Source organism: Melospiza melodia, chromosome 6 (assembly GCF_035770615.1).
Source record: "Melospiza melodia melodia isolate bMelMel2 chromosome 6, bMelMel2.pri, whole genome shotgun sequence".
In the NCBI taxonomy this organism is placed as follows: Eukaryota; Metazoa; Chordata; class Aves; order Passeriformes; family Passerellidae; genus Melospiza; species Melospiza melodia.
In genome coordinates this window covers 135,969-161,026 of record NC_086199.1, presented here as the reverse complement: position 1 = coordinate 161,026, position 25,058 = coordinate 135,969, and the positions used below count along the sequence as shown (strand labels likewise).

General features: G+C 41.5%; 2 long non-coding RNA genes across 3 annotated transcripts; both read left to right on the top strand.

Moving 5' to 3' along the window:
- The first annotated feature begins 1,203 nt into the window (after positions 1-1,203).
- Positions 1,204-9,095, top strand: LOC134419960 (uncharacterized). 2 transcript variants are annotated; one of them, XR_010028209.1, is made up of 7 exons: positions 1,204-1,385; positions 3,883-3,947; positions 4,566-4,629; positions 5,319-5,394; positions 5,513-5,822; positions 6,163-6,280; positions 7,437-9,095. It is a non-coding gene; the product is annotated as an uncharacterized LOC134419960 (long non-coding RNA). The 2 variants fall into 2 exon arrangements; XR_010028208.1 differs by having other exon boundaries at positions 1,204-1,370; positions 7,437-9,094.
- Positions 9,096-14,454: 5,359 nt separating this feature from the next.
- On the top strand, positions 14,455-24,232 carry LOC134419958 (uncharacterized). Its single transcript, XR_010028206.1, has 3 exons — positions 14,455-14,624; positions 18,709-21,464; positions 22,059-24,232. It is a non-coding gene; the product is annotated as an uncharacterized LOC134419958 (long non-coding RNA).
- Positions 24,233-25,058: the final 826 nt, after the last annotated feature.

The window sequence follows — 25,058 nt, the reverse complement described above, 5'->3', positions numbered from 1 at the left end:
AGTGACCTGGAAGGCCAAAATGGGACATTACAGCACACCACAACAGAGGGGTTTATGGGGCGCTCCCGGCGCTGTCTCATGGAAGGACTGCGGGAGCTTCCCACAGGGTCGGGGGCACCACCTGGATCCGCGCTTGGGTACGTGGAGCATCGCTTAAAGGAGGCGCCGAGGGACGAATCTTTGTGCCGGGGAGCAGCAGCCGAACAGGTGAGCCCGTGTGGGTTCGGAGCGGGGAATTTTCTCCTTCCCCTTTGCAATTTCATCTTGCCAGTCCCTCCCCGGTTCCCCAGGAACACAAATGGAGCTTATGAAGACAAAAGGGATTAAGGAGAAGGAAGCAGCTCCTCTTCTTTTATTGTCTGCGTTTGACCTGAGGGGATCCCTCTTGACTTGTGGTTTTAAGGGTGTTGATTGCAGGAAAAGCTGCCTTTTCCAGGCTGTTCGGGGTATCCAGGGGGTTCTATTCTAAGGGGAATGGGAAAAGTATTCTTGTGGTATTATGGGTTTGATTTGAAGGCAGCCACCCCATTTGCACCACCCTCGGGTTTAAATGGCGGGGGCAGCCCTGGTGTCCCTCCTTTTCAAGGGTTTGAATGGAGGTCGAAATCGCCCTTTCCCATCAGTCGAAGGCTTTCATTTGGGGAGCGCCCCTACTTTTCTGCTCTCCTAGGAGGTGAAATTGGAGGGGAGAACACATTTCTTTGCCCTTGTTGAAGTGAGGTGCGCCCCGTCTGCGGTTTCGGGGTTGGCTTGCGGGAAGCCGCAGCTCCGGCAGCGTTTGCAGGGCTGCAATGGGGCTGTACCGCTGCATTGGAGGGCGCTGCCCGTGCCCGCGGCCCGGCCCGGAACGTTCCCGCTCGGGAGCGCTGCTGGCACGGCCCGGACAGCTGCCGGGGCGCACGGGGGATTCGGCGCGGCCGGGCCGGCCGAGGGCGGCAGTGGCGGAGCCGCGCCGGTGCGAGCCGAGCGGAGCCGGGCCGGGCCGGCCAAGGGCGGCAGAGGCGGCGCGGGCGCTGCTGCGCCGGCCCGGGCGGTGCCGGCCGCTCCGTCCACTCCGGGCGCGGGGCTCGGGCGCCGCCGGTAGCCCCGGGCCCGGTGCCGGCCCCGCCGGGCAGGGGCAGCGGGCGGGGCTCCCCGGGACGGCGCCGGCCCCGCGTGCCGGAGCGGCCGCCGCAGGAGCCGCTTTCCTGCCGGGAGCCGCGCTCCGTCCGGGGCCGGCAGCGAGCGCGGGGTTCGGCCGCTCCAAGTTCGGCGGTGCCGTGGCTCGGAGGCGCTTTGGAGGCGTTGATGGCATCGCTGGGTTCGGTTTGCAGCGGCTGTCCGCTAAGGGATACGGTGTTCTTCCTGAGCGGGCACGGTTCTCGGTGCCGGTAGGGATGATAATGGTTTGTTTCGGATTGAGTTTTGTAGTCGGATATATATTTTTTTGCCGGGGTATTATGTTTAGAAGGGCGCGCAATGTTTTTTACGGGTCGTAGCGCGAAGCAGCGGTTCGCATTTTAATTCTGTTGCGGTGGCTTTTATTAGCGTGAGTGTATAGTGTTTGTTTTGGGCGGCTTGGGGTAGCGTCGTGTCGTTCATAGCAGCGGGTTTTTAATCTCGATAATTGCATGTGTGTTTATCGTCTTCCAGGGCTTTTATTTGTTTGGTTTGTTTGATTGTAGTGTATGTTTTATGGTTACGGGTAATTTGGGGGACATTGTTTATGGTTACGTTTGTCTTTAGTCTTTGTGTTTGTTTCTAGGTGGTATTTTTATTTTGATAGCTTGAGGCACTATGGGTTTATTCAGTTGGGAATAAGTTTTTTGTTGCAGATTTCAGTTTATCTGTGTTTTTTGGTATTATTCTTGTTGTTGCTTTCTTTATTTTCTTTTTTTGTTGTTGTTGTCTTTTAATGTATTTGCGTATTGTTTATCATGGTTTATTTTGGGAACGTGGGTTTTTATATGGTGGGTTTTTAAAGTATTTATTTATTTGAGTAGTCAATTTCTTAGTTTTTAGTGGTTGAGATGTTTTTCCATTTTGTTAATTAGTTCAGGTTTTAAAGTTATTTTTACAGAGGATTGTTTATTCTTTGAGTTAGTGTAGAGGTAGAATTTTGTTGTTTTTTATTTTTTTTAGTAACGTCGTTCAGGGTGAGTGGCACTGTCTTGAGTTTAGTAGATGGGATTGACTTTTTTTTAGTACTTTTTGTAATTTGCTGTGTGTGTTTCTATAGGATTTTCTTTTATTTTGGTTCCATTTTTCTGTCGTGATGAGAATTGTTATTGAAAAGAGTGTTCTTTGTTTTTTTGCTGACACTTGTTTGGCTGTTGGAGGTATCTTGATGTTTTTGGAAGATATTGGTGGGAATTTGATGCTGTTTGTTCTGTCATTTCATTTAGGAATTGGATTTTAAATATGCAATTATGACTCTAACTATATTGAAACAAAAGAAATAGATGTGTAGCAATGGGAATGGGCCAATTTTATTTTTATATATTCGGTCAATTTTTAAAATTTAACATGTAACATGAGTCATTATATGTTACAATAAGTTATTCTAATTTTAATAGAGTATTGTGTATGTTTATAGATATATGAATAGAGAATATAAATGTAAATACAACCCAAACAAAAATACAAATATATAAATGTATTGCAACTATATGCAGATATATAAAAAATTAATAATAAATTGTAAATGTAAAATAACATAAATTGATACAATATATAGTACAAGTAATACTGTGTATATTTTTTTAAAATAATATAGGAAATGGATATAAAATAGATATAAATATGGATGTGATCTATCTATCTATATATATCTATCATTTGTTGTATATTATGATAAATATAAATATAAAAAAAAAAATAGGTAGTTTAAAATAATGGATGGTTTTGTTTTTTCTTTGCCCAAGCAGGGGTTTTAGTGTAAAAATTACAAATACAAATAATATAAAGGTAGAAATATAAGTATAGAAATATATCATAAACACATTAAAGATTTATATAAAAATTAGAAATATAAGGAAAAATAAGTTGTAGCAGTAGATATGGTAAATAATAAAAAAAAAATTCCCGTATATTTTTGAATAAGGTGCATATTAAATATAGTTATTAATATAATGCATCAATATAAACTATAAATATATGTAAAATATAACTATCTATAAGAAGGAATAAAAGCTCTGTGTCACGTGCAGCAGTAGAAAATTTCAGGCTCCCAGGGAATAAATAGTTTTCTTTAAATCATTTTCGTTTTGCAGATTTTTTTTTTTTACTCTCGGGTAGCCTGAAAGTTTCTACTGCTGCTTTTTTATTCTAAAGGTGGAAAGGTAAACCAAGATTAGAAATACAAGAAAGGGGAAAGGAAAGGGAAGGGAAAGGGAAAAGGAAAAGGAAAAGGGAAGGGAAGTGGTGAAAAACAGAGTGAAAAAAGTAAAAAGAGTTGGAGGGAAAAAGAGAGGGCATTGGGGAGGAGCGGTGCTGCCTCAGGTCCTTCCCCGCCCTGGGGCGAAGGAGCCGTTTGATGCCCGGGAGGGAGTGCAGGTCCCGGTGGCTCCCGGGGGACGGAGCGGTGGCTGTCAGCCCGAGACTCCAACTCCCGGCAGGCCGTGCTGCCGGCGCGGCGTGTGACGCAACGGCTATCGCGGCACATGAGTGGCTGTCAGCCCGAGACTCCAACTCCCGGCAGGCCCTGCTGCTGGCGCGGCGTGTGACGCAACGGGCGACGCGGCCCGGCATTTTTCTCTAAATCGGCAGTAAATACAGCTGAGTAAAATTAGCTTGGTTTTCTTCCTTCTTTTGTAACTGAACTGTTTTTATTAAAAATCCTATTTGAATATGTGGAAAAAGTGGGGATGTCCTGTAATATATCGTCGCTTTTCTTGTTTACAGGGTGCTCAGAAAGCATGCGTCCCTTAGAGTCCCACGGAAAGGTTCTCAGTGCGATCTCTATCAAGGTATGTATTTACAAATAAGTGATCCCTTTAGATATTTGCCTGTGTACCTTTTCCTGTAATTCAGAGCTTGCGTTCTGTGGGTTTTATGATAAACCTGTAAAACATGTAAAAATGGTTTTGCAAGTCTTAAACCTTGAAGGTAGCAATAAGTGGATTTAGAGCCTGTTCTTGACCAGACAAAGGGAAAAAGTGTGACTTTGATGCTGAACTTGTCATTTTTCATTTGACTTGTCTTGAATGATTTAGGAATAGAGAGAACTAGAAAAAGAGAGAAATAGAATTGATTATTGAGCACTCCTCAACTGCTCACCATGGTTCAGTGTAGAGCCAAAGGGAAGGGTGATGGAACAGAGCTCTGTGCTTTGCAAGGAAATAAATTTAAACCTGACCTCCTCACAGAGTCTCACTAACTTCTTTTGTTTTAAAATACAAAATACGATTAGGAAGTGTTGGAAGTTAGTGTTTTCGGAAAGAAACGGCAGTTCCACAGAACATTCCATTTCACAGAGGCTCTGGGAACGATTCATGTTGTAAGTGCTGTCACTGCAATCAGTTGGTGGTTCAGCCTTGAAACGTGCACTTGGCCTTCTATAAAGCACTGTTTTGTTTGCCTTTCAGTGCTATGAGTCTTGATAAATTGGAGAAGAGCCCAAGAGAAATTTTTCATCCCTTGATATAAAAGGTAGGAAGTGACATTTTTGGTTTGGTTCTTTTTCTTTATTATTTTCTGGAAATAAAAGTAATTAAGTATAGGTACTACTGGTTTGTTTCTTCCAGTAGCAGGTGATAACAATAGCAGTAGTACTAGTAAAAATAACAATAGAAACAATAATAACAGTAATGTAATACTACGTAAACTGTCTTTATCCATTGAACTGGCCATTTCAAATCAAAACTTCTAAACACAAATCAAACCATCATCCTTGTAGAATCTTTCACAGCAGCGGGCTAAAGATCCTGGTTTTGTTGACAGGATTTATTGGTTCTGGAAGAACAAGAGGGAAGTACAAGCCTAACTACTTCTAGCTCACAGACCCGTCCAGTGAACCCAGCTTTGTGTTTTGGTGGGCTTGTGATGACTTTGAAATCAATTGCTCATTCCAGTAAAAAAAATTCATGTTTTTTTGAACGTGACAGCAGAAATAACTTTAGGCACCAACTGAATAATAATAGATCACCAGTTTAAGTTAAAAATTCATGCTATACTATCAAAATTTAAAGGTAAATTATTATGTATTAGGTGATGGTATAAAGTATATGTTCTAATGTGTAATGCAAAGATACATACGTACCTGAAAGTGCTTAGAGGAAACAAATTTTTATGTCTGCTGTTTGATTTTTTACCATACGATATTTGGCTTTATTTCCCAGGGATCGGTGAATTTTAACTTTGGAGTCCACTATGCTAAGGATGCTCAGCTTACAGGTGATGAAATGTTCAGTAATGGTGAGTTTTTCACCTTCTCTTTAATTGCTATGCTGATCTGAATAAGAAAAAAAAACAAAAGCAAGAGAAAAAAAAGGATGGTTTATTATTTTTTACGCTGTTATGTTTGTTTCCTCAGTATTTGCTGCAGCTCTGCTTACCCAAGGTTTGGGTTCCTTCTGTCCCACTGGGAGTTGCCCAGTTTGGTTGCATCTGGTGAAATTCACCCTGAGACCTTACAGAACTAGCTCCAACTACGTGAGAGCCATTTGCAGTTCTCTCCAGACACCTGGAGAATGGGTGACGTTTCTGAGGATCCGGCGAGCGTGCTTCTATCAAAACTCAGTCTGTGAAATTTCTGGGGAAAACCCTTCTGTGTCCTGAAGGGTTCAAACTCTGGCGAGGATCCCGTTATCAGGTGCTCACCTGGATGGTTCCAGCTGCCAAAGGTAACACTTGTACTCTTGCCCTGTAGTTTACATCTATTGTATTTTTGTTATTTTGCAAGATTTTTTGTCTTTGCAAAATACTGTGCATTTCACTCTTTGGAACCTCTCAGATGGTTCTTTGGTGCAGCACCACCCCATGGGACACTTGGCTGCTGTCCTGAAGGGGTTGGTGGCTGGAATTGTGAATCCTGGAGAGTTTATGAGTCTTCTGTCCCCAGGGAGGTATCATGCTTTGTTTACTCTTGTTCTGTTGGTTAGGCGCTGCTTCTCGTTGCAAGTACGAATTTCAAACTGCCCTGTTCTTTTTTTAACTGTTTTCCTGGTTCTCTCCGCCCGGCAGGGAAAGACTCTCGTATCCTTGTCGTCGGGCTCGGTGCTGTCCAAGAAGATACGGGGACTAAAAAAATCATAAGAAGCAAAATATGACTGCAGGGAAAAGAAGCTGGAGAGAACAGAAGGTGATGTTGTTATCCTTACCCTGTATTAGAAACATCCGCTGTGCTTTGATGCTGGCAGCTGCCAGGGGCTTGTTAGCTCTTTGTAGGCAGGTGTAGGTGTTCACTTGTAGGTTTTATCTCTGGACAAGTCAATTCAAACTTTGCTAAGCTGATATTTGCAGATTACTCTCTAGCACAGTCCAGCATGACATTTTTGAATGTTGTAAAAATACCATGTTACTTGGAAATTGCTAATGAAGAGAAGCTTTAGGGGAAAATAAGATTTCAGGGTTGGAAGATGTGAGAAGAATTTTGTGGGGACGTTAGACTGAAGTAAAGCACACTTGAAGCTGGACTGGCACGCTGGCAGGTCCCCTATTAAACAGTAGTGCTGAGATTAGCCTGGGGGTTGCCCATTGTTTCTGTAGAAATCAATGTTTCCTGGTCTTCAGAGGTAAGCTGCTTTGAAAAGCTGGAAGGTGCAGCACGCTGACAATCCCCGTGCTTTGGAATAAAAGTAGATTTCAGAAGGGTCCTAAGCTTTTGTCTTTTCCTAGAAGTCGATGTAATCCTGTCGAGGAGTTTTTAATTCTCTGTTGCCATGTCATCCATCAGAGCCCTGTTGTACTAATCTTATACAAGTACAAAACAAAAAATCAGACCCTGTCCCAAGCACTTAGAGGCCAGAACACGATTTCCTCAGGCTGCCATTTGTGTGCCATCGGTACTCACCACGAATTGAGCCCTCTGGCTCTGACAGAGCCCCTGGATGCTGACGGAAGGGGGCTGGTCACAGACCCTGGAGGTGCCTGTCCCCCAGGGAGGGAGAGGCCGAGGCAGTGTGGCCTGCAGGGAGGGTGTCGTCCCCAGAGAGCAGCCGGCGACTCCATGCCTGCCCGGGGCTGCGGGTGCACCCTCGGGGTGGACGCCTGCCCTCAGGTTTCCCTCTGGGCACCCGGGGAGGGAACCAGGTCCATCCGTGTGGCAGCTGCAGGGCCTGCAGGCTCTGGGCCCTGGAGCCGAGTGAGCCTGAGCTGCTGCATGCTTGCTGTGAGCTTTGGGGTGAGCGTGCATCACTGCAGGCCTGGGATGGATTGAAATGCGCTGAGGAAAGCGGAGGGAGGGAGGGAGGGAGGGAGGGAAATGCTCTGTTAACATGTGCCAATTCTTCTGTCAGACTCATCACGGCGGGACAGCGTGAGGACTGAAAGTGTAAGAAGATGTGGAGGGAAACAGAGAATCTGACAGGAGCAGCGAACGCATGAGTGCACGAATTTTGCTTTTTGCTTGGATGTAAACTCAGGAGTTGAGAGGAATTTGGGAGTGAGAAGGGACATTTCAGAAGGAGAAGAAGAAAAAGAAGTTGTTGCTACAGTCCTGGCAAAAGCTTTTGTTCTAGCTAATAAAAGAAGTTAGTTTAAAAAACAAAAAGGAAAAAATGTAGTGTTTTTTTTTTCCTTCACTATGATATTCATTGGTGGTATATGGTGTGTTGTTTTATTTCTTGGTATTATTAACTCTGTGTAAATTGTTTTTTGAGTGAAGCTGACTTTCTGGATGGGTTGGTTTGTATTTGAGGCAGGATTAATTTCAGTAGGGTTCTTTCATAGATTTCTGATGGGTATTACTGGGATTTTGGTTTTGTTTACTGTATGTATGAACCTAGAGCTTTGGTAGGGCCAGCTGGGCTGCTGGAGTTTTGGGTGTGAATTTATTAGATGGCTTTTGTTAGATGCAGTTTTTAATTTTTGAAATGTTTTTCAATGTAGTGGTTTTAAGGTGATTTTTAAGAATTCATTGTATTGCTTTATCTTGTTTGTAGTTGGTGTATGATAAGGGATGTGGTGTGAGTTCTTGAACATTATGGTTTTGGTGTTCCTAAGTTCTGATTTCTTTGTGGTTCAATATTTTTTTTTATTTTTATTTTTTGGGACAGGGGCATTTATATGGTCGGTTTTTATAGGCAATATGTTTTTTAATTTAGGTAGTGATATTTTTTAATATTTTAATAGTTTAGGTTTTTTATTTTCATGGTTTTAATTATTTTTTTTAATTTTTTGAAATAACTTTTATAGATTACATGTTATTATTTGTGCATTAACATAAAGGTAGAGCTTTGGGGACTTTTTTTAGTAATGTTTAGGGTCAGTTGTGCAGTTTTGAGTCTAGTGCGTTGGTTTGATTTAATTTTTAATGGGTGTTTGTTTTTATTAGCAGTTGTGTCATTTTCAAGGTGTGTTTGAGTTTTTTGGGGTTTTTGAGATACTGGTTTAGGAGGAAGTTTATGATGAGAATGTGCGGAGGTTTTGGGCTACTTTATAGTGAGATTTAAAATTTATTTACAGTTAGGTTTATTTGAGTTTTTATTAGGGTTCAGTGACGTTGTGGGATATTTGTTCCGTTAGTAACAGAAATAGGTTTTGTTTTGCTGTGCTGCGATGGGATGGGCGTGTGCTGCGTGCCGGTGCTGACAAAGGTACAGTATTGTTGTGGCTCTGGTGCGTCGGGTTAATGAACTGACATGGTTTAATATAGAGATGAAAATAGAAATAAATATACATTTAAAAATAAATATAACATTAGAGTGGTAAACATAAATATAGATAACAGATACATACATAAAACTATAATATATGGTATATAATTGTAACATGTTATCATATAGATAAATGATAGTCTATTTTATATATATATACACAAAGATATATAAATATAGATTGTAAATATAAAAATATTTAAATAGAGTTAAAGTAAATTGGGCAGTTTTATTAGGGTATAGGCTGGGGTTTTTAAATGATAGCAATAAAATATAAATTCAGATATACAAATATATATAGAAATACAAATATCTATACATATTTAATTTAAACAAATATAAGTAAGAAAATATGTATAATACAGAAAATATATTTCTATGATTATATTAGAAGGTATTCCCTCTAATATAGATAAGATCTATGCATAAAATAAATAAAAATATCCATATAAATATCATTATAATTTTGAAAAATAAATTTACTTCGTAAATTTTAAATCTGGTTCAAATAAAGGGGTGTCCTTGGTTTTTATTTGGTTAGAGGCAGGAGTTTTATTTTAAATAATATAAGCAATATAGAAATGTGGATCTTAAGATAGAAATATATAATAAATATATAAAGAGAAATTGCTAAACTATGAATATAAATTTAAATATAAATATATGTAAGTAATATGAGGAGTTGTGGCATGGAATATAAATAACATTAAATGGCAATATAAATTATAAATGGGAATATAAATATAAAAATATGTAAATATCGTTTAAAAGAAATGGAATGTTTTGGCTTTTATTTAAGTAGAGGCAGGGTTTTTATTTTGAATATTATAAGTGTTCCAGAAGTAAAAATCTTGACGCAGAAATATTTAATCCATATAAAAATATGAATAAAAAAATATAAAAAATATAAATACCTACTCGCATCGGATGTAATATAGAATATAAATTTATTTATAAATTGACATTGGTAAAGATAAATATATAAGTAAGCAATATACATTAATATACATTATAAATACAAATATGAATATAACAATTGAACATTAGGATAAAATCTATTTAAATATTTTTTAAAAGAAAGGGTTCGGTTTTTTTTTATTGTTGTGTTAGAGGCAGGGTTTTTATTTTAAATAGTATGAATGTAGATATTGTTATATATTTCTAAATATTGAGATATACAATCAAGATATAAATATATATATAAACACAAAATATAAATAAATACAAATAATAGGAAGTGATGTAATGAAGAATACAAATAACAGTATACATAAGTATACATTTTAAATGTAAATGTGAATATGAACCTGAAAAATAGAATTTTATAAAATATTTAAGTACAGTTTGGAAGAAAGGGGTTCTTTTTGGCTTTAATGTGGATGGAGGCAAAGGTTTTATTTTAAATAATCCAAGTGTTACCGAAGTAAAAATCGTAACAGAAATGTATACTTACTATGTGAAAATATTTATAAAAATATACAAATAAATTTAAGTTTTAGGGATATATGCAATATGGAATAGAAATGTATTTATAAAAAGAAATGTATAAATGGACAGTGTACATCAATATACGTTGTAAATAGAAATGTGAATATTAATATGAAAAATATTTTTAAAAATATTTAAATATTTTTTTTAATAATTTTTTTGTGTTGTGTTGTGTTTTGTTTTGTCTTTTATCCTATTAGATTAGAGGCAGACGGTTTTTTTCCCTCTTCCCGGTTGTTTTGGGGCATTTATTTCAGAGCAGTTTTCGGCGGGGGTCGCCCCTGTTCTTTTTTGCCGCCTTCGCTGCCGCAGCCCCGAGGCGCGCTGCGCCCCCGGCTGGGGCGGGCGGCAGTGCTGCCGCCTTGTGGGCAGAGCGCGGTACTGCAGCCGTGCAGCTAGAGGCGGCCAGCTTGGGAGTGGCGCGTGGGCGATGTCGCGGAGTTTTGTTTGACCTTCTCAGCATGGCGGCGAAAAGGGCGGGGAAGTGGAGGACCGTGTGGGTGTTTAACTGCACTGCCTGCACGGAATACCGACGTCATGGCGGCCCCGACGGATTTTTCTGTGGCGTTTCATGTGTACCCGAGACATGCTGTGGGCTCAGGGGCTCCGCGGGCGGGCGTATTTTGGCGGGTTTGTGAGAGGCATCTGGGTAAACGCCTCGCTGTGCCGGGGTCCTCTCACGTCCGCTTTCCCGCCCTGAGGGAGCCGAGCCGGGCCGAATAGTTCCGAACAGCCGAAGAGTCGAGTGTGGCCGGAAAGAGCCGAGTTTCCCCGAAGAGCCGAGTGTGGCCGGAAAGAGCCGAGTTTCCCCGAAGAGCCGAGTGTGGCCGGAAAGAGCCGAGTTTCCCCGAAGAGCCGAGTGTGGCCGGAAAGAGCCGAGTTTCCCCGAAGAGCCGAGTGCGGCCGAAAACAGCCGTGTTTCACCGAAGAGCCGAGTGTGGCCGAAAACAGCCGAGTTGAGCCGAAGAGCCCAGTGCGGCCGAAAACAGCCGAGTTTACACCAAGAGCCGATGATAGCCGACTGGAACCGATAGCCGAGTGTAGCCGACTTGAGCCGCATTTAGACAATGTGCCGAATACGACCGAGTTTAGCCGAAGAGCCGAACTGAAACGAGTTTAGACCAAGAGCCGAACCACGCCGAATTCAGCCGAGTTTCATTAAACAGAACCGAACGACGCCGCAGCGCTCTGCATGCAGTGCGCCTGTGCAGACGGCAGGGATCGCTGTGCCTGCAGAGCGCCGGTGCACACGGCAGGGGGCGCTGTATAAAGTATAAAATATCAACTATCTATAAAAAGGAATAAAAGCTCTATGTCATGTGCAGCAGTAGAAAATTTCAGGCTCCCAGGGAATAAATCGTTTTCTTTAAATCATTTTCGTTTTGGAGGTTTTTTTACTCCCAGGTAGCCTGAAAGTTACTACTGCTGCTTTTTTATTCTAAAGCTAGAAAGGAAAACCAAGATTAGAAATGCAGGGAAAGAAAGAAAGAAAAAGAAAAAAAGAAAATAAGGAAAGGAAATGAAAGGAAAAAAGAAGGAAGGAGAGGAAGGAAGGAGAGGAAGGAAGGAGAGGAAGGAGAGGAAGGAAGGAAGGAAGGAAGGAAGGAAGGAAGGAAGGAAGGAAGGAAGGAAGGAAGGAAGGAAGGAAGGAAGGAAGGAAGGAAGGAAGGAAGATAAGAAGATAAAAAAACCCAAAAACCAGGAGGGCAAGGAGAAACCTAGGGGGAAAAAAAATAGAAGAAGAAAAGAAAAGAAAAACCAACAAAAAAAAAAAAAAAAACGAAGATGGGCAAGAAAAATCCCTGAAAACAGACCAGAGGAAAACCCCAAGATGGGCAAGAAAAAAAAATCGCAACAAAAAAACCAAGATGGCAAAGAAAAAATCCAGAAAAGGAAAACCCAGGAAAAAAAAAAAAAAAACTGAAAAAAACCCCCAAGGGGGGCAAGGAAAAACCAGAAAAAACACCAAGATGGGCAAGAAGAAACGAAGAAAAAACCCCAAGAAGTGCCAGAAAAAAAGAGAGGCAATAAAGGCCACAAAAACTCAAGACAAAAGAAAACAAAACCAAGACATGCCAGAAAAAGGTACGAAAATGGTTCTGCCAGGTGCGATCAAGGTGAGCGGGTTCAGTTTCAGGTCCAGGGGATGAACAAGTGTCAGATTAGCTTGGGGCACTGCTGTGCAATGCAGCCGTGACAGGATTTATGTTTAAATATAGTTTAAATAAATTGGGGATTGTTTGGCTTTTATTGGGGTATGGGCTGGAGATTTCATAAAAAATATAAAACTAGAAATGCAAATATATCATATATATGTCGATATCAATAAATATTTAATACATATAAATATAAGTAAAAGAAATCTATTGTGTCAAAAGAATCTATATGTTATTATATAAAAAGGTATTCTCTCCAATATATATAATATCTATAAATATAACAAACGAAAATTACAAATATAGATGTGAATAGAATTATGACAAACAAAATTATTTTTAAACTTTTAAATGTGTTTTAAAGAAAGGGGTGTCTTTGCTTTTTATTTCGTTAGAGGCAGGGGTTTTATTTTAAATAATATAAGTACTATAGAAATGTAAATCGACATACAGAAATATATAATAAATATATAGAGATATAAAGATATAATACCAAACTATGAATAGAAATAGAAATCTATGCAAGTAACATGAAGAGATGCAATATATAATATAATTTTTATTATAGAGTAATATAAATTCTAAATATAAATGCGAATATAAATATGAAAAATATATGATGGGGGCTCGGAGCAGCCCAGGTGTGAGTGTGAGGATAATGGGGTCTCGGAGCAGCCCAGGTATGAGCTGTGAGGATGATGGGGGCTCGGAGCAGCCCAGGTGTGAGTGTGAGGATGATGAGGGGCCGGCTCCTGCCGGGGCGAGGCTGTTTTAGGGGGAGGCTTTGCCTCAGCTCCCTTTTGCACGGAGCTGCTGAGTGGAGGGGTTTATGGGGCACTCCCGGCGCTGTCTCATGGAAGGACTGCGGGAGCTTCCCACAGGGTCGGGGGCACCACCTGGATCCGCGCTTGGGTACGTGGAGCATCGCTTAAAGGAGGCGCCGAGGGACGAATCTTTGTGCCGGGGAGCAGCAGCCGAACAGGTGAGCCCGTGTGGGTTTGGAGCGGGGAATTTTCTCCTTCCCCTTTGCAATTTCATCTTGCCAGTCCCTCCCCGGATCCCCAGGAACAAAAATGGAGCTTGCGAGGACAAAAGGGATTAAGGAGAAGGAAGCAGCTCCTCTTCTCTTATTGTCTGCGTTTGACCTGAGGGGATCCCTCTTGACTTGTGGTTTTAAGGGTGTTGATTGCAGGAAAAGCTGCCTTTTGCAGGCTGTTGGGGTATCCCGGGGGTGACAGGGAATCCCTGCGTTCTATTCTAAGGGGAATGGGAAAAGTATTCTTGTGGCATTATGGGTTTGATTTGAAGGCAGCCACCCCATTTGCACCACCCTCGGGTTTAAATGGCGGGGGCAGCCCTGGTGTCCCTCCTTTTCAAGGGTTTGAATGGAGGTCGAAATCGCCCTTTCCCATCAGTCGAAGGCTTTCATTTGGGGAGCGCCCCTACTTTTCTGCTCTTCTAGGGGGTGAAATTTTAGGGGAGAACACATTTCTTTGCCCTTGTTGAAGTGAGGTGCGCCCCGTCTGCGGTTTCGGGGTTGGTTGCGGGAAGCCGCAGCTCCGGCAGCGTTTGCAGGGCTGCAATGGGGCTGTGCCGCTGCATTGGAGGGCGCTCCTCGTGCCCGCGGCCCGGCCCGGAACGTTCCCGCTCGGGAGCGCTGCTGGCACGGCCCGGGCAGCTGCCGGGGCGCACGGGGGATTCGGCGCGGCCGGGCCGGCCGAGGGCGGCAGTGGCGGAGCCGCGCCGGTGCGAGCCGTGCGGAGCCGAGCGGAGCCGGGCCGGGCCGGCCAAGGGCGGCAGAGGCGGCGCGGGCGCTGCTGCGCCGGCCCGGGCGGTGCCGGCCGCTCCGTCCGCTCCGGGCGCGGGGCTCGGGCGCCGCCGGTAGCCCCGGGCCCGGTGCCGGCCCCGCCGGGCAGGGGCAGCGGGCGGGGCTCCCCGGGGCGGCGCCGGCCCCGCGTGCCGGAGCAGCCGCCACAGGAGCCGCTTTCCTGCCGGGAGCCGCGCTCCGTCCGGGGCCGGCAGCGAGCGCGGGGTTCGGCCGCTCCAAGTTCGGCGGTGCCGTGGCTCGGAGGCGCTTTGGAGGCGTTGATGGCATCGCTGGGTTCGGTTTGCAGCGGGTGTCCGCTAAGGGATATGGTGTTCTTCCTGAGCGGCACGGTTCTCGGTGCCGGTAGAGATGATAAAGGTTCGTTTCGGATTGGGTTTTGTAGTCAGATATGAAATAAACAGGGCCAGGAGACTTCTTCTGCTGTGTAATGCCTTAATTAAAAAGTGATCAGCTCAGGATTGGGCGGCTCGACGGGTCTGCAGCGTCCGTCGTCTCCCAGGGCGACTCAGAGGAGGAGGATATGCGCAGCTCTGTCCACCAGGGGCAGAGCTGGGGATCAGATCCTCTTGGGAGCCTTTTTGGGTCTCCTGATCCCATAAGATGGTGTCAGATGTTGGTTTCTCTCACTCAGTCGGCCTGGTCTCAGCTCCGGGGTCAACTCCCATGGTCAGGGCGAGAGGGTCCGAAGGTGTTCTGCGTCTCTGCAGGCTCAGCACTCGGTTCCTCACGTCCAGACATCACTCTAGTCTCTCAACTCTTAGGTGGCTCGTTGTTTTTGGGGTTTCTCCATGAGTTTGGAGATGGGGGTCTCACAAAGCATTCTGGTCTTGCGAGTCACTTTGCATAACCCCCCCCCCCACCTTCTCAGGTGTCTTCACTATTCTGGGAAAGGTACAACTTAGCTTCGGGCAAGGTCCCCACCCAGGAGAAGGGCCATTACCTCGCCCCGGCCAGGGCTTTTACTAATACAAAAACAACCATTAACGACAACGACCCGTGATTACAATAACAAAACACACAGAACTTGGGCAGGGCCAGTGGTCTGGCTGCCTTTTTGAAACTTTTTCTCATAAAAAATATTAACCGAGTTTTTGTTCATAACAGGATATATATTTTTTTGCCGGGGTATTATGTTTAGAAGGGCGCGCAATGGTTTTTACGGGTCGTAGCGCGAAGCAGCGGTTCGCATTTTAATTCTGTTGCGGTGGCTTTTATTAGCGTGAGTGTGTAGTGTTTGTTTTGGGGGGCTTGGGGTAGCGTCCTGTCGTTCATAGCAGCGGGTTTTTAATCTCGATAATTGCATGTGTGTTTATCGTCTTCCAGGGCTTTTATTTGTTTGGTTTGTTTGATTGTAGTGTATGTTTTATGGTTACGGGTAATTTGGGGGACATTGTTTATGGTTACGTTTGTCTTTAGTCTTTGTGTTTGTTTCTAGGTGGTATTTTTATTTTGATAACTTGAGGCACTATGGGTTTATTCAGTGGGGAATAATTTTTTTGTTGCAGATTTATCTGTTTTTTGGTATTATTCTTGTTGTTGGTTTCTTTATTTTCCTTTGTTGTTGTTGTTGTTGTCTTTTAATGTATTTGCGTATTGTTTATCAGGGTTTTTTTTGGAAACATGGGTATTTATATGGTGGGTTTTTAAAGTATTTATTTATTTGGGTAGTTAATTTCTTAGTTTTTAGTGGTTGAGATGTTTATCCATTTTGTTAATTAGTTCAGGTTTTAAAGTTATCTTTACAGAGGATTGTTTATTCTTTGAGTTAGTGTAGAGGTAGAATTTTGTTGTTTTTTATTTTTTTTTAGTAACGTCGTTCAGGGTGAGTGGCACTGTCTTGAGTTGAGTAGATTGGTTTGACTTTTTTTTAGTACTTTTTGTAATTTTCTGTGTGTGTTTCTATAGGATTTTCTTTTATTTTGGTTCCATTTTTCTGTCGTGATGAGAATTGTTATTGAAAAGAGTGTTCTTTGTTTTTTCGCTGACACTTGTTTGGGTGTTGGAGGTATCTTGATGTTTTTGGAAGATATTGGTGGGAATTTGATGCTGTTTGTTCTGTCATTTCATTTAGGAATTGGATTTTAAATATGCAATTATGACTCTAACTATATTGAAACAAAAGAAATAGATGTGTAGCAATGGGAATGGGCCAATTTTATTTTTATATATTCGGTCAATTTTTAATATTTAACATGTAACATAAGTCATTATATGTTACAATAAGTTACTCTAATTTTAATAGAGTATTGTGTATGTTTATAGATATATGAATAGAGAATATAAATGTAAATACAACCCAAACAAAAATACAAATATATAAATGTATTGCAACTATATGCAGATATATCAAAAATTAATAATAAATTGTAAATGTAAAATAACATGAATTGTAAAGTATATAATACACGTAATACTGCATATATTTTATTAAATATATTATAGGAAATGGATATAAAATAGATATAAATATGTATGTGATATATGTATCTATCTATCTATATCTATCATTTGTTGTATATTATGATAAATATAAATATAAAAAAAATTTAGGTAGTTTAAAATAATGGATGGTTTTGTTTTTTCTTTGCCAAAGCAGGTGTTTTAGTGTAAAAATTACAAATACAAATAATATAAAGGTAGAAATATAAGTATAGAAATATATCATAAACACATTAAAGATTTATATAAAAATTAGAAATATAAGGAAAAATAAGTTGTAGCAGTAGATATGGTAAATAATTTAAAAAATAATTCCCGTATATTTTTTGAATAAGGTGCATATTATATATAGTTATTAATATAATGCATCAATATAAACTATAAATTTATATAAAATATCAACTATCTATAAGAAGGAATAAAAGCTCTGTGTCACGTGCAGCAGTAGAAAATTTCAGGCTCCCAGGGAATAAATAGTTTTCTTTAAATCATTTTCGTTTTGCAGAGTTTTTTTTTTACTCTCGGGTAGCCTGAAAGTTTCTACTGCTGCTTTTTTATTCTAAAGGTGGAAAGGTAAACCAAGATTAGAAATACAAGAAAGGGGAAAGGAAAGGGAAGGGAAAGGGAAAAGGAAAAGGGAAGGGAAGTGGTGAAAAACAGAGTGAAAAAAGTAAAAAGAGTTGGAAGGAAAAAGAGAGGGCATTCGGGAGGAGCGGTGCTGCCTCAGGTCCTTCCCCGCCCTGGGGCGAAGGACCCGTTTGATGCCCAGGAGGGAGTGCAGGTCCCGGTGGCTCCCGGGGGACGGAGCGGTGGCTGTCAGCCCGAGACTACAACTCCCGGCAGGCCGTGCTACCGACGCGGCGTGTGACGCAACGGCCGACGCGGCACATGAGTGGCTGGCGTGCCAGGCGGTCGCGCGGGGCTGTGCGCGCGCAGCTGCCGGCGCCTCTCCCGCGCGGGACAGCGACGCTGGAGGGGCGCAGCCTCCGTCTGGCCGCCCGCGCGGAGCTGAGCAGCGCGGAAGGAGCGTCCGCCCGGTTCCTCGGCCGCACACAGTGGTGCCGGGGGCGGGGGCGCTGCCGCCCGCCGATGGCGGAGGGCGAGGCGGTGCTTTGCTGCCGCGGGCCGGGAGCTGCAGGAGCCGCCCCGGGCGAGCGGCGCCGGGTGCTCCCGCGGTCCCGGTGGGGCGGCTGCCCTCGGGCTGGCGGAGGCGCCGGAGGAGCCCCCGAGCTGCAGCCGTCTCCCTCGGGCTGCTGCCGGTGCTGCGGGCGGAGGCGGCTCCGCCGCGTGTTGGGCGCTGCGAGCAGGGAGCGCTGCGGTATCGCCGGCATGACGGGGCTGCTGCCTGCGTTAGTGCTCGTGGCTCTTTGTGCCGTGACAGCGGATGGAGCGGCGCTGAGCGGGACACCCAGAGATGGCCGGGAGAATGCCCAGCGCAGGGAGCGGGCGGGCTGTGTGCTTCGGATGGCACAGGTGCGAGCTGCAAAGTCACCCCCCCTTCCGCCCCTGCCCTCCCGAGCCCCGGAGAAAATGCTTTCCAGCATTGTCGAGCTTCTGAAAGACAAAACTTGTGATTTGACACTAGCATCCAGAAAAGGTTTCTGTCTAGATTAGCAAATGCCTAAATTGTTCTTGGTTACATCCCATGACCGGTTTTAGGCAGTGACTTCATACTGCTTTTAGGATTTTCTTGTACACTGGTGAGAAAATAGGCAGGTCTGATAGTGGTTTCACTTTTTTTCTACTTCACGTTCCATAAGATTCTTTTATCCAAGCGATTGTTTTAAAATTCTACTGTAAGCGTTTGTGGTTCACTTTTTTTTTCTTTGCAGCACCCGGGCCTTTTTTTTTTTCTCTAAATCGGGAGTAAATATAGCTGAGTAAAATTACCTTGGTTATCTTCCTTCTTTTTAAACTTAATTGTTTTTATTAATAATTCTATCTGAATATGCAGAAAAAGTGAGTATGTCCTGTAATCTATGCTAGCTTTTCTCGTTTACAGGGTACTCACAAAATATGTCTCCCTTAGTGTCCCACAGAAACATTCTGGGTGCAATCTGAATTAAGGTATGTGTTTTCAAATAAGTAATCAGTTTAGATATTTGCCTGTGTACCTTTTCCTGTAATTCAGAGCTTGTGTTCTGTGGGTTTTATGATAAACCTGTAAAACATGTAAGAATGGTTTTGCAAGTCTGAATCGTTGAAGGCAGCAATAAGTGGATTTAAAGCCTGTTCTTGAGCAGACAAAGGGGAAAAGTGTGACTCTGATGCTGAACTTGTCATTTTTCATTTGACTTGCCTTTAATTATTGAAGAAGAGAGAGAACTAGGAAAAGAAATAGAATTGATTATTGAGCACTCCTAAAAAGCTCACCATGATTCTGTGTAGAGCCAAAGTGAAGGATGATGGAACAGAGCTCTGTGCATTAGAAGGAAATAAACCTGATGTCCACACAGAGTCTTACTAATTTCTGTTTTTAAAATGCAAAATAAGTTTAGGAAGTGTTGGAAGTTAGTATTTTGGGAAAGAAATGGCAGTTCCACAAAACATTCCATTCCATTTAAGAGAGGCCCTTGGACTGATTCATGTTGTAACTGCTGTCACTGCAATCAGTTGGTGGTTCAGCCTTGAAACGTGCACTTGGCCTTCTATAAAGCACTGTTTTGTTTGCCTTTCAGTGCTATGAGTCTTGATAAATTGGAGAAGTGCCCAAGAGAAATTCATCATCCTGAGATACAAAAGGTAGGAAGTGACTTTTTCTGGTTTGGTTCTTTTTCTTTATTGTTTTCTGGAAATAGAAGTAATTAAGTATAGATACTACTGGTTTGTTTCTTCCAGTAGCTGATAATACTAATACCAATAATAATAATAATAATAATAGTAAAGTAATACTACTTCAACTGTCTTTATTTATCCATTGAACTGGCCATTTTAAATCTAAACTTCTAAACACAAATCAAACCATCATCCTTGTAGAATCTTTAATAGGAGTGGGCTAAAGATCCTGGTTTTGTTGACAGGATTTATTGGTTCATGAACAGCAAGAGGTAAGTACAAGCCTAACTACCCTCTAGCTCACAGACCTGCCCGGTGAATAGAGCTTTGTTTTTTTGATGGGCTTGTGATGACTTTGAGATCAATTGCTCATTCATTACAGTAAAAAAAAAAAAATTGTTTTGAACATGACAGCAAAAATAACTTTAAGCACAACTTAATAATAATAATAGATCACCAATTTTAGTTAATAATTTTATGCTATACTCTTGGGTGAGGGAAGACTCGGACACTCAATATGAGATCAGCAAGCTATGTTTATTGCAGAGAGTATCAGACACTTATACAGCACATAATAAGCTTATGAATATTCTGTAAGCCAAGCGATCTATTGGTTAAACTATACCATCAACTCTTCCTCATTCCTTTGGGCCTACATTCCCTATTTCCCACGTCTCTCTGTCTACTTGTTATCCTACCCAGCTAGGCCCAGGCACACGCTATCTTGCAGGTGCAAAACTCAAAAATACCTGTGTTCGGTACTTTCCCAGCTCCTGGTCGGCTAACGAGCGAATGTCTGCGTGACCTCTGTCATGGAGCCATTTCTCCACACTATACTATCAAAGTTTAAAGGTAAATTATTATATATTAGGAGATGGTGTAAAGTGTATGTTGTAATGTGTAGGATATATACAAAGATACGTACTTGAAAGTCCGTAGAGGAAACAAATTTTTACGCCTTCTGTTTGACTGTTTGTCATATATTTGGTTTTATTTCCCAGGGATCAGTGAATTTTAACTCTGGAGTCCTCTATGCTAAGGATGCTCAGCTTAGAGATGATGAAATGTTCAGTAATGGTGAGTTTTTCACCTTCTCCTTCATTGTTTTGCTCATCTGAATAAAAAAAAAAAAAAAAAGGCAAGATTAAAGAAAAAGCAATAGTTTTATTATTTTTACCCTGTTATGTCTGTTTCCTCAGTATTTGCTGCAGCTCTGCTTACCCAAGGTTTGGGTAAAACAAGCTTTGGGTTCCCTCTGTCTCACTGGGAGTTGCCCAATTCAGTTGCATCTGGTGAAATTCACCCTGAGACCTTACAGAACCAGCTCCAACTACGTGAGAGCCATTTGCAGTTCTCTCCAGACACCTGGAGAATGGGCGACATTTCTGAGAATCCGGCGAGCGTGCTTCTATCAAAACTCAGTCTGTGAAATTCCTGGGGAAAACCCTTCTGTGTCCTGAAGGGTTCAAACTCTGGTGAGGATCCAGTTATCAGGTGCTCACCTGGATGGTTCCAGCTCTTAAAGTGAACACTTGTACTCTTGCCCTGTAGTTTACATCTATTGTATTTTTGTTATTTTGCAGGATTTTTTGTCTTTGCAAAATATTGTGCATTTCACTCTTTGGAACCTCTCAGATGGTTCTTTGGTGCAGCACCACCCCAGGGGACACTTGCCTGCTGTCCTGAAGGGGTTGGTGGCTAGAATTGTGAATCCTGGAGAGTTTATAAGTCTTCTGTCCCCAGGGAGGTGTCGTGCTTTGTTTACTTTTGTTCTGTTGGTTAGGCGCTGCTTCTCGTTGCAAGTACGAATTTCAAACTGCCCTGTTCTTATTTTAACTGTTTTCCTGGTTCTCTCCCTACGGCAGGGAAAGACTCTCGTATCCTTGTCATCGGGCTCGGTGCTGTCCAAGAAGATACAGAGACTAAAAAAATCATAAGAAGCAAAATATGACTGCAGGGAAAAGAAGCTGGAGAGAACAGAAGGTGATGTTGTTATCCTTACCCTGTATTAGAAACATCCGCTGTGCTTTGATGCTGGCAGCTGCCAGGGGCTTGTTAGCTCTTTGTAGGCAGGTGTAGGTGTTCACTTGTAGGTTTTTTCTCTGTTCAAGTCAATTCAAACTTTGCTAAGCTTATATTTGCAGATTACTCTCTAGCACAGTCCAGCATGACATTTTTGAATGTTGTAAAAATACCATGTTACTTGGAAATTGCTAATGAAGAGAAGATTTAGGGGAAAATAAGATTTCAGGGTTGGAAGATGTGAGAAGAATTTTGTGGGGACGTTAGACTGAAGTAAAGCACACTTGAAGCTGGACTGGCACGCTGGCAGGTCCCCTATTAAACAGTAGTGCTGACATTAGCCTGGGGGTTGCCCATTGTTTCTGTAGAAATCAATGTTTCCTGGTCTTCAGAGGTAAGCTGCTTTGAAAAGCTGGAAGGTGCAGCATGCTGACAATCCCCGTGCTTTGGATTAAAAGTAGATTTCAGAAGGGTCCTAAGCTTTTGTCTTTTCCTAGAAGTCGATGTAATCCTGTCGAGGAGTTTTTAATTCTCTGTTGCCATGTCATCCATCAGAGCCCTGTTGTACTAATCATCATACAAGTACAAAACAAAAAATCAGACCCTGTCCCAAGCACTTAGAGGCCAGAACACGATTTCCTCGGGCTGCCGTTTGTGTGCCATCGGTACTCACCACGAATTGAGCCCTCTGGCTCTGACAGAGCCCCTGGATGCTGACGGAAGGGGGCTGGTCACAGACCCTGGAGGTGCCTGTCCCCCAGGGAGGGAGAGGACGAGGCAGTGTGGCCTGCAGGGAGGGTGTCGTCCCCAGAGAGCAGCCGGCGACTCCATGCCTGCCCGGGGCTGCGGGTGCCCCCTCGGGGTGGACGCCTGCCCTCAGGTTTCCCTCTGGGCACCCGGGGAGGGAACCAGGTCCATCCGTGTGGCAGCTGCAGGGCCTGCAGGCTCTGGGCCCTGGAGCCGAGTGAGCCTGAGCTGCTGCATGCTTGCTGTGAGCTTTGGGGTGAGCGTGCATCACTGCAGGCCTGGGATGGATTGAAATGCGCTGAGGAAAGCAGAGGGAGGGAGGGAAATGCTCTGTTAACATGTGCCAATTCTTCTGTCAGACTCATCACGGCGGGACAGCGTGAGGACTGAAAGTGTAAGAAGATGTGGAGGGAAACAGAGAATCTGACAGGAGCATCGGAGGGACGAGTGCAGGAATTTTGCTTTTTGCTTGGATGTAAACTCAGGAGTTGAGAGGAATTTGGGAGTGAGAAGGGACATCTCAGAAGGAGAAGAAGAAAAAGAGGTTGTTGTTGTTGTTACAGTCCTGGCAAAATCTTTTGTTCTAGCTAATAAAAGAAGTTAGTTTAAAAAACAAAAAGGAAAAAATGTAGTGTTTTTTTTTTCCTTCACTATGATATTCATTGGTGGTATATGGTGTGTTGTTTCATTTCTTGGTATTATTAACTCTGTGTAAATTGTTTTTTGAGTGAAGCTGACTTTCTGGATGGGTTGGTTTGTATTTGAGGCAGGATTAATTTCAGTAGGGTTCTTTCATAGATTTCTGATGGGTATTACTGGGATTTTGGTTTTGTTTACTGTATGTATGAACCTAGAGCTTTGGTAGGGCCAGCTGGGCTGCTGGAGTTTTGGGTGTGAATTTATTAGATGGCTTTTGTTAGATGCAGTTTTTAATTTTTGAAATGTTTTTCAATGTAGTGGTTTTAAGGTGGTTTTTAAGAATTCATTGTATTGCTTTATCTTGTTTGTAGTTGGTGTATGATAAGGGATGTGGTGTGAGTTCTTGAACATTATGGTTTTGGTGTTCCTAAGTTCTGATTTCTTTGTGGTTCAATAGCTTTTTTTATTTTTATTTTTTGGGACAGGGGCATTTATATGGTGGGTTTTTATAGGCAATATGTTTTTTAATTTAGGTAGTGATATTTTTTAATATTTTAATAGTTTAGGTTTTTTATTTTCATGGTTTTAATTATTTTTTTTAATTTTTTGAAATAACTTTTATAGATTACATGTTATTATTTGTGCATTAACATAAAGGTAGAGCTTTGGGGACTTTTTTTAGTAATGTTTAGGGTCAGTTGTGCAGTTTTGAGTCTAGTGCGTTGGTTTGATTTAATTTTTAATGGGTGTTTGTTTTTATTAGCAGTTGTGTCATTTTCAAGGTGTGTTTGAGTTTTTTGGGGTTTTTGAGATACTGGTTTAGGAGGAAGTTTATGATGAGCATGTGCGGAGGTTTTGGGCTACTTTATAGTGGGATTTAAAATTTATTTACAGTTAGGTTTATTTGAGTTTTTATTAGGGTTCAGTGACGTTGTGGGATATTTGTTCCGTTAGTAACAGAAATAGGTTTTGTTTTGCTGTGCTGCGATGGGATGGGCGTGTGCTGCGTGCCGGTGCTGACAAAGGTACAGTATTGTTGTGGCTCTGGTGCGTCGGGTTAATGAACTGACATGGTTTAATGTAGAGATGAAAATAGAAATAAATATACATTTAAAAATAAATATAACATTAGAGTGGTAAACATAAATATAGATAACAGATACATACATAAAACTATAATATATGGTATATAATTGTAACATGTTATCATATAGATAAATGATAGTCTATTTTATATATATATACACAAAGATATATAAATATAGATTGTAAATATAAAAATATTTAAATAGAGTTAAAGTAAATTGGGCAGTTTTATTAGGGTATAGGCTGGGGTTTTTAAATGATAGCAATAAAATATAAATTCAGATATACAAATATATATAGAAATACAAATATCTATACATATTTAATTTAAAGAAATATAAGTAAGAAAATATGTATAATACAGAAAATATATTTCTATGATTATATTAGAAGGTATTCCCTCTAATATAGATAAAATCTATGCATAAAATAAATAAAAATATCCATATAAATATCATTATAATTTTGAAAAATAAATTTACTTCGTAAATTTTAAATCTGGTTCAAATAAAGGGGTGTCCTTGGTTTTTATTTGGTTAGAGGCAGGAGTTTTATTTTAAATAATATAAGCAATATAGAAATGTGGATCTTAAGATAGAAATATATAATAAATATATAAAGAGAAATTGCTAAACTATGAATATAAATTTAAATATAAATATATGTAAGTAATATGAGGAGTTGTGGCATGGAATATAAATAACATTAAATGGCAATATAAATTATAAATGGGAATATAAATATAAAAATATGTAAATATCGTTTAAAAGAAATGGAATGTTTTGGCTTTTATTTAAGTAGAGGCAGGGTTTTTAATTTGAATATTATACGTGTTCCAGAAGTAAAAATCTTGACGCAGAAATATTTAATCCATATAAAAATATGAATAAAAAAATATAAAAAATATAAATACCTACTCGCATCGGATGTAATATAGAATATAAATTTATTTATAAATTGACATTGGTAAAGATAAATATATAAGTAAGCAATATACATTAATATACATTATAAATACAAATATGAATATAACAATTGAACATTAGGATAAAATCTATTTAAATATTTTTTAAAAGAAAGGGT